Below are 7,669 nucleotides of genomic sequence, written 5' to 3'. Positions count from 1 at the left end.
TTGATTAATCTTAATTTGATAAGTTGAATGAAAGATGACAAATGATCAATTTTACTTCTCAGTAATGATCAAATTTACTTTCAAGTAATGTCAATTAAAAATAATTAAAGATGAAATTTACTTCTAAGTAAAGCCAGTTAGGAATATTAAAGATGTGCAATGATGCACTTTACAGTCCAGTAAAGTCATTAGAAGTTTACTTTATGACAAGTAAAGGTGAAATTTCAGGACTTCATCTATCTGCTTTACTTGATTAAATACTAACTTTAATGAACCTTAAAGTCCCTGAAATGTCATATTTACATTGAAGTGAAGTTAAGACAATGTGGGACATTACATTACCTTTAAGTCAAATTAAGGTTAATGTTTACCAACTTTGGCTTAAATCAGTAAAGTTATTCAAAGGCAATGTAAATATTAAATTCACATTGCCTTTACTTGCTTTGTAAAGGATATTGTACCGTCACAAAAATAAAGGCACCAAGTACTTTTGGTAAGTAAATTATATGTAATCAAACTCTACATTTATTAAGTAAAAAAAGTATGTGTCATTAGTGGGTTGTTTTTTTCATTTGGGGTGGGTGGGGTTACACAGTAAATATACAGTACAGTGCAATATGATTGAAATGACAAACACAAACAAACAAAAAAGCCATGATATTATTTTGACCAATTGCATGCTAAAATATGTGAAATTCACATCTGTAGACAATCTACTTTTATGTTGTTTTCAGGTTATGTAGACATCCTGACACAAGCAGCCACCACTCGTGTAGAATGTTCCACGTGGCTCATTATGATGATATAGGGGGATGCTCCTCCACCTCATCTTTATTCGGCAAGAGAAGGGTGAAGCTGTTCAGGAAATATTCACAAGATACAGGAGGAATTAGAGGGGAGTGTATCCATGATACTGGCCACTCTTTATCATTACAAAAGTACATAGATTTCTTTCTTTCTTAGTAAAAAGATGTTTTCATTTACACAGCATAAATTATCCCAAGTAGCAATTTCTCATAATCAAATTTTGTAACTCTGTAGGCCATTAGAATTAGAAAAAACCCTGAGTATTTTTGTTTTGTTTTGTTTCCTTGGGTTGTACATACATGTAGTTAATATTCAGCAAAATGTAGGGGCGGATCCAGGAATTGCGGTTACGGTGAACGCCACTTTATGAAACAGGGGGTATGGGGGCCGCCTTGAGGCCACAGTGGGTTCAGGGCGAAGCCCTGGTGGGGGCCCAGGGGCGAAATCCCCGGAAGCTCCTGTACCTTATAGATTTTATAGGGCTTGAATTATGTCTCCTATTTAAGTCATTTGTACTATTTTCTAAAATTTTTGATAAGATCAAATCAGTAAAATTACGCATATTTTAAGGGTTTTTTGGAAAAATATTTAATTTGGCATTTATTTCTCCCGGAGTGAAAGAAATTATTGTTTCTTTTATTGTTTAGTGCATTTTTCTAAACAAGCTACCAAGATTTACCTTAAATTTAAAAAATTTAAGGAGCACGCGCTGGCTGCGCCCCCGCTTAGATCCGCCACTGCAATATCTTATGTATATCATTTGAAGTTTCAAAAAGACAAACACAAAATAATTATGCACTATATCAATATATTATTTTTAGCAAATGCATAATGAAAATACGTGAAATTTACCTATAAACACAGTCTATTTCTATGGTTTTTGGTCTTTCAATCTAGGTACATATATTTACAATGACAGCCACCACTTCAGGAGAATGTAGCACAATGCCAGGCGGAATTAGTGGGGAGTAAATCCATGATACGCTCCCCTCTTCCCAGGATAGGTTGTCCTAATTACACTGACAAAGCAGGCAGGCAAAGGAACACGAGCTTTTCCCCGCTAATTATCCTCATCACTATACAGACTGTCGATATTCAATGTAGCACATTTGTCTACAAAAAGAACAAGAATTGTGATATAGCTACGTGCATATGCTAGTGAAATAAAATTGTTTATTTTTTTAATGCATAATCGTTTTTCTTGCAGCTGTACATTTTGTGGCTATGCGTTCTAACTGAGCTACGAGTTCTTGGGATTTAATCACCTGTAAATTTAACTGATGTAATTATTTATAAATAGTTATTTAGGATGTGGGTCTTTTATGTAAAACTTATACGGTATCAATTTTGATGCACCAGATGCGCATTTCGACAAATTATGTCTCTTCAGTGATGCTCAACCGAAATGTTTGAAATCCGAAATAACAATGAAGTTTTAGAGCTATTATAAGGAAAAACAGTGTGCCAAAAAAGTGGAATCAAATTCGTCTAAGGATAAGAGCTATGCGTGAGAGAGATAATTATGTACTCAGAAGTTTTAATGTAACTAATCAGAGCTTGCAAGAATTTTCCCCCGGGGTTCTAACTTGTAGCTAAAGAAATATTCCCCTCCCAATGAATATCTATAATGAAAAGCATTTTCTTTGAAGTATCATACTAACCTTAAGGGGACATGGACACGATTTGAGATGAACATTTTCAAATTATATTTCCATTTTTAAAGTATAGAATGCTTTAATAAGTTATTTCTAATGGTTAGGAAAATTTGAATGTCAGTTGTCGAGATACATGGGAGATACAGAGCTCACAATTCTTTCTTATGTAAACAAGGCTCGTGTCATGTGTTTGTTTACATAGGTTAAACGTATTTGTAAAAGTTTCGTTTAAAGCAGATTTTTCAAATTACAAGTTAATTCTGAACACCATTAAAAAGTTTAAAGTGTTTGACACATCTCATTTTGTTTTAAACATCATATTTTCTAGTAAGCAATCTACATGTATATGTAAACAAAAACATGACACGAGCCTTGTTCACATATCAAAGAATTGCAAGCGCTGTGTCTCACTTGTAACTCAACAACTGATATTGAAATTTCGGTTTACGATTAGAAAAACTTCAGTTAAGTATTGCAAATATTAGACATGGAAAAATAAAATTTGAAATTTGAAACTTTTTCAGCTGAAATTCTGTCCATGTCCCTTTACCCTTTGATCCCAAAATAAAAAAAAATCGAACTTGAAATGGTTAAGCTAGTGTATCAAACCTTCCTCGGCATGTGAAAATTACTTAAGTGTATTGATACTGTAATACCCCCATCCTGAATGAAATTATTTCCAGAATTTGGTTTAGGTTTATCTATATTCAATTGTTCTGCATCCACTACAACAGTCAGTAGTGTACATATAAAGCTGTTGAATGACAACATACCGCTATCTAAATGAAGTATGGATGAAAGTTGTTTCATCGCCCACCAATACATATCAAAATAGTATCCATTACTTTGTAACTGAAAGATATCAATCATTCCGATATGCTTTACTTTCAGAATATGTTATATTTAGGTTCTGACCTCATTACTTGATGCACAAATTATCACTGCTATGACTTGTTGAATTTCCTGACAACAGATAGACTTCTGTTGGTATTGAAGAACAATGGCCGCAAGTGCATCTGGTTTAGTCAAAACATGCAAGATCTATAACATTTGACTTTCCCTTTACTGAAAAACTAATGCCTTCACGTCATAAGTATCAGTTCTTAATGTATTGGGAGCTCAATATTCACTCCTTCATATGCGCACCATCAGGGGTAAGGCCTTCGAAGCCATTATCGTGTTTTATTTTTAGAAACAGTCTTATTTGCCATGTCTCTTTCTCATTTGATTGATGTGCAAACAAACTATTAAAACTACATGTATTGTAATTCTTTATTTGATAGCAAAAACGTATCGATATATTCTAATGAACTAACCAGTTATTCAATAACTTATTATTTCCAACTCGCTCTTCCTGGGTTGTAGGACTGTTTTGAGGTGAACAATTTTGGTCAAGGTCAGCCCCGGCTCGAAAAGGTATGATAGCGTCTCCAATTCGAAATCAGAACCTTCAATTATTCTGAATCCGATGAAATAACTCTAAAAGCACTGCATAAACTACTGTTGGTCTCTATATCTTTCATACTACCCACCATATGTGATCCCAGTTTGACATCACAGCTGAATAGCCTCGTTTTCCGTTGATTCTCTATTTCCTTGATTGTATTTTGAAAGCAGGTAAAAATATCCACTTCACAATACGATCGATAGGCATTTCTGCTATGTTACTCTACATTACCTTTTTATACCTGGAATATTGTATCTTGATATGTAATGTTGATGATATAGCTAAAAACGAGGACCTCAAATCATTAATTCTAAAAGGCCCAAATACAAAGAACCTCGGTCATTCACTTGGGGACAGAATTTCACTTCTATTCTGAATTCTGACGACGATTATGCCAGACGATGTCTAAATATGAAAACAATGAACATGATACATTGTCAGAATGGAATAAAAGTATGCTTACTCTCCCTATGCACCTGATCCCACCTCTGGTGTGCCCAGGGATCCGTGTTTGTCCACCTATCAAATTTGTGTTACTTATAGGAATTATGAATGAGCTTGATCACTATTCGTTATCTTCACTTTTCATGAGAGGAATATTAATATCCTGTATTAGACACATCAAAATAAAAGTACGTACCATTAATCCATCTGTGTTCAGTAAACCAGAAGTGATAGAAGAATTAGATAGGTTCCAGCTAACAAAACTTGTAACAACATTGTCTTTGTTTGTAAGGCGCATTATTACAACTGTATTTTAAACGAATTTGGCATTACGTCCACTTTTGGTAATGATACATATACCCCAACTGCCCTTTCAAAAGATAAAATTTTTCAAAACCATGCTGCCGTTCTAGACACATTTAATGTCCTAGTCAATGACTCGGTTGAATATCAGTTACCGTACCTATACTGAATTCCTAAATTTCATAAACACCCTTACAAAGATACATTACTGGATTCAGTAAGTGTTCTTGCTAGTCTCTATCGTTGCTCAGCACGAAAGTATTAAAAGCTCTCAAGGAGAAAATTCAAACGTACTGTTCAACTACATGTGCCAGAAGTGGTGTATTGGTTGATTTTATCTTGCTTAAGGAAGTTAGCTCCTGAGCTTTTGAGTACAACTGCGCAGGATGCTACAACTAAGTATTCACTGGTTCAATACTGATCCCATTGGTGCAAAGATATTGCACATCTCTTGCTGAACCCTATCCAGTTGAAACATTTTGTGTCAATTGAAATTTTGAAAGGGTTTGACAGGGACTATATTTTGTGGCGGAAGTTACAGTTTCTGTTCCATCCAATGAATCGTCTATTTTTATACCCCTATACGTGTATTTCAGTTTTATAATTTATGATACAGGTAGTTGAGACTTGGAACTAGTTCAAATGTTGTAATTTATTAACTTGTTTGATATATTTTTCCAAACAGAAGGCCAATTATTTAAAAAGTTTTAATTAATTTACTCGAAATTTTGTATAAAAATTCAGTATTTTCGCCAATAATTCAAAAATGTCTCTAATCCCCACTTTTGTAAGTCGCATTTTAAATTGGAAGACCAGACCTTGAAAATTATCTAAAATTTTAGAAAATGACATTACTCCTAATACGTCCTTTTAAACTCTCAATTTTGATATCATAAAGTTTTTCGTATATTAAGTGCAAAAAGGTCATTATTTATTTCCTTTACTAGTATTAATTTCTCTTTTCATTTGTAGTGTTAAAGAACATGATCATGTATCTATTTTATGTAATGATTGATTTGTGTTGCTTATGTTGTGTTGACACTAACAGAAAAATCAAGTTTAATTGAATAAATTTTAAGTGCAAAAAAGTCATGTTTAGAACACTATAGCTCAATAACAAGCACTGCAATCCCTGTTTTCTCTTTAATTTCCTAATTCTCCTTCAATTTAGAAATAAAAAATACACTTCCCAAAAAATTGACATTACTCCAAATGTCAGGTGCGAGCCTCTTTAACGCCTCGCTCAAGAATTTTCACTCATATGGAAAAGAAACCAAGACCGTTGAAGGGCTTCAAATTTAGGCCTATGCTCGGTGCTTACTGCCATTGAGCAGTGGGGGTTCTTTAGTGTGCCACACCTACTGTAAAACGGGACATCTGTTTTCAAGGTCATCTCCGAGGACCGTGACATTCACATCTGATGCTGAGTGCTCGCGATGAAACTGTCACTTCTTGTTTTAACGACTTAGGTCTGGCGCGGCCGGGATTCGAATCCCGGCCTTCTGCATGTGGGGCGAACGCTCTAACCTCTTGGTCACCGCTGCGGTCGCCAAAAGTGGTGTAAATCAAATGTGGATTATAAAAAGTTTTAAAGACCACTTAGTAAACTTGAAATCTCAGAAGTTTTCTCAAATCAACAACATCAAAACGTATGACTTTTCAACACTTTACACAACCATTCCTCACGGTATCTAAAAGACTATGTTTTTTGATATTATATATAGTTGATTCTTCAATAAAAATGGAAAACGGAAATTATATTCATATCTAGTGATCAGTCATCCAAACTATTACTTTGTTAAACACCACTCTGATTTCACGCGCTACAAGTACTCTGAAATCGAAATAAAAAATATGCTGGAGTTTCTCATTGACAATATCGTCGAAGTTGTTGGTTATCAGGTCTTCCAACAGTCTGTTGGAATTTCCATGGGCATAAATTGTGTTGCTTTGTTAGCTGACCTGGGTTTTTTTATATTCTTATGAAGTAGATGCTATTCAAGAATTTCTACATGAGAAGAAAAGATGTCTTGCTTTGGCCTCCAATGCGATATTTAGATATATCGACCATGATTTATCTATTAACAATAATAAATTTCATTCATATGTCGATCGATATATCTCAGTGAACTCGAAATAAAAGACACCACTGAGTCCTCTACTTGTGCTTCATACTTTCATATTTTATTGAATATTGGCAAACTAACAACTCAACTTTATGATAAACGTTTACTGATCAAGACATAGGGCTCACGACGGGTTTGACTGGTTGACAGAGAATGCTTCCTCTTCCTAGCCACCTGATCCCATTTCTGGTATATCCAGGGGTCAGGGTTTGCTTAACTCTCGATTTTGTATTGCATATGGGAATGAAGAGATTGATCACTGTTCGTTATCTTCACATTTAATTCAGAGTTGGCAGAGTACATATGTTTTAGGGACTACAACATTCTCGTTTCTAGTCATCAATTCGCAAATTCTCTGTTCGTCACAATGATCTTATTTACAAATACAGCCTGTCAGTAGGTCGAAGGCTGTCTTACGTGTTTCTTGCTAATTGTTAGGTCGTTCCCTGTATACTAATTTTGACTGCGGATTACTCCCGTTTACCTGACCAAGAGAAGGGTCTCACGGCGAGTGTGACTGGGCAACGTGGATCCTTACTCCTCCTAGGCACCTAAGCTCACATCTGATGTGTCCGGGGATCTGTGTATTGCCTATTTTTAATGTTACATCCTTTATCGGATTTTTTTTAAATTGACTACTGTTCTTTATCTTCACTTTTCATCAACAGTATGATTACCATTCACTTGATAGTTAATTGTTATTGAATTCTTCCATTTAGAATGCTTGGGCTTTAACAAAACCATAAAAACCCACTCTGTAAATGCGCGGTACTATTCTATTGTAATTTTGACGTCACATCTGCTTATATAAATCGGTGATTGTAACACCATATTCTCAGTAATGATGATAGATAAAACACTTCGTCTGATACATAAAATGTAAACAA

This window comes from Ostrea edulis, chromosome 5, assembly GCF_947568905.1.
Source record: "Ostrea edulis chromosome 5, xbOstEdul1.1, whole genome shotgun sequence".
Lineage (NCBI taxonomy): Eukaryota > Metazoa > Mollusca > Bivalvia > Ostreida > Ostreidae > Ostrea > Ostrea edulis.
This window is presented reverse-complemented; position numbering follows the sequence as displayed.